The 2,732-nt window shown below is 46.3% G+C and overlaps 1 pseudogene; it reads right to left on the reverse strand.

Annotated features, from left to right (window-relative positions):
- Positions 1-550: 550 nt before the first annotated feature.
- Positions 551-2,400, reverse strand: LOC140691678 (large ribosomal subunit protein P1 pseudogene; annotated as a pseudogene).
- Positions 2,401-2,732: the final 332 nt, after the last annotated feature.

The following is a 2,732-nucleotide window of genomic DNA, read 5'->3' on the forward strand; positions in this document are numbered from 1 at the left end:
TTCCCCATGGCTGTACATATTTTCAGTAAATAAATAATTAAGATAATTTATCCTTCCTGTGTTCCATTTGCAGAGACTCTATGACATGTTCTTTTTATCTTCTGAGTGCAAACACATAGGCACAAGGCAGCAACAGAAATGCAGAATCACAGCTCTTCTAATCCAGACACTTGAGTTAGAAAGTGTCTGGGGCTTGCTTTTCTCAGAGTCACACTCCACCCTTCGGCCAGCGGCGCAAGGCATCACTGAATCAGAGCGGCAGGAGGCTGTAGGTCTGACTGCTTAGATGTCCCTCGTCCCTTCCATCTGAGCCAGTTAATTACCCCGCTCTGAAGCCGCCTTTTCCATCAGCATCACATCCGTCCACACAAAGAGAGCTGGGTGAGTCTCACATTAGACGATAAACTGGTAAGTTACCCCCTCTTATTTTACATCCGCACTGTGGCTAAGCGGGCTTCAGGTCCGTTGTTGCTGTTACTTTTTTTTTTTTCCAGCAAGACCAACAGCAGCAAAGAGCTCAGCTTTTTATTGAATGCGTTCCTGCAAAAGTTTAGTCAAAAAGCCCAAAGCCCATGTCAACATCAGACTCCTGGGATCCGAATCCGTCTTTCTTTGCTTCCGCTTTCTCCTCCTCAGCGAGGGTGGCGCCGGCTGCGGGGGTTGGGGGTTGGGGGGTGGGGGGTGTGAGGGGGTGGGGGTTGGGGGTTGGGGGGAGTGTGGGGGGGGTGCAGCGGCCCCCACGTTGCAGATGAGGCCGCCGGTGATGACACTGTCCAGCGCCTTTGCAAACAGGCCCCGCCAGAAAGGTTGGACACCGGCTGCTTTAATGAGGGCATTGATCGTGTCCTCCGTGACCGTCACCTCATTGTCGCGCAGGACGAGGGCCAAGCAGATGCAGGCGAGCTGGGGGCGCGAGGCCGGGCGCGGCGGGGCGGGCGCAGTGCTGGGCGCCGGGTGACGTGGGGGCCTCACCCCACCGCCGCCTTGGCTCCCTCGGGCGGACGGAGCCCCTTGGCCGCAGCCGAGGAAAAACGGTCCTTTGTTGTGTTGAAGTTGGTATAAGCTGAGTTTTAAAGATACCCAAATAACCTGTATTTTTGAGTCAAATAGATCAACAGAGAAGAGGGATAAAAGAAAACAAAACAAAACCAAAGTGATCATTCAATCCATTATTTTAAACAACCAGAAGACTCAAACCTTAACATCCCATAATCCTATGTAAACAGGTCCTCGGAGTCTTCACCTCTGACCTGGAAGCTTCCATCTAAGGAGAAGGGGCTCATGCAACATGTGACGTTCTTACACCTCAGTAAAGCACAGCTCCATGTCATTCAGAGGCAGCCCTATTGCGGGCTGCGTCATTCACGTCCGTCTCGCACAGATGTGTAAATAGCATTATTCACTGCACGGATGTCACCACAGCCCCAACCAAATTAACCTTGCGTGTGACACTGCGTGGCCGTGAAGCCTGCTCTTAGAGACTGCAGGAGGCACTCAGGGAAAACAAGGAGAAACAAGTGTATGTTACTTATTGCAAAGGTTGGAATGTACTCTTTTTTTTTCAGTGACATCAGTGCGTGTGCCATGATTCTTGGCTAAGTGAACACTAAATTCCTTTATAATTATGCTTCATCTGTATTCATGCAGGGGCAGAGCTCTCAAACAGCCAGTTTTGGCTTTGTTGGTTCTCTCCATATTGTCCTTTAGTTTATTAATTTTGCTCCTCTGTTTAGTATATCTTTAATTATACTTTCTTGGGGTTTATTTTGTTCTTTTTTTGTTCCAAATTCTAAAGTTAGACCATTAGATTACTAATTTTCATTCATTTTTTATATAACTTAATATTATAAATTTTCACTGAATACTGCTTTTTCTGCGTGCTATGTACTAGTCATGTTCTAGGTTGTCTGCCCTTTTTCTTGCTGAAGAAGAAGCACATGTAGAAGCGTGTACTGATCTGGCACAGGCTTTGACTCTGGTTGCTGGTTATTTGTTGCTTTAGTTACTGATTTTTCTTTGACTTTTATTCTGAATTGGTTGTCTGGTTTTTGATTTATCAAACCTCCATGTTTGGGTACTTCCTTTGCTATAGATTTCTTACCACTTTTGAGTCACCCTTTCATCCAAGGTGGCCTAGTAGTCAGGAGCTCAGAGTTCTAGGCTTACCTTTGTTCAGCATGGTAGTCTTTGGTCTAGATGTGATTGCCTTAATTTTTCTATTATGGGTGTGACAAGTTCCCATAAATTAAGCAGCTTAAAACAACACAGACTTACTATGTTACAGCTCTGCAGGGCATTAGTCAGGCTGCTTACTGGCCTTACTAGGCTGAAAATGAGGTGTGAGCACAGCTGCGTCCCTTTCAGGGGGCTCTTGGGATTCCTTTCAGGATCCAACTCCATGCTCATTTGTGTTGTTGACTGAATTCAGTTCCTGGTGGCTGTAGGACTGAGTGCCCATTGTCTTGCTGGCTGTTAGCTGAGCGCTATCGCCCACATTTAGAGGCTACTTACCTTCCTTGGCTTGTGGTCCCTTTTCATCTGTCTTTAATACCCACAACTGTGAGTCTCATTCCTCCCATACTTCTAATTTCTCCTCTTCTTCTGTTTCATCTCTTCAACCCTCCACTTTCAATATCTCCCATTTATTAAAGACTCCAATGAAGACATTGGGCTCAGTTGGAAAATCCAGAATACTTTTTATGTCAAAGTCTGTAAACTTGATCACATCTACA

The sequence above is a fragment of the Vicugna pacos genome, chromosome 36 (genome assembly GCF_048564905.1).
Source record: "Vicugna pacos chromosome 36, VicPac4, whole genome shotgun sequence".
Lineage (NCBI taxonomy): Eukaryota > Metazoa > Chordata > Mammalia > Artiodactyla > Camelidae > Vicugna > Vicugna pacos.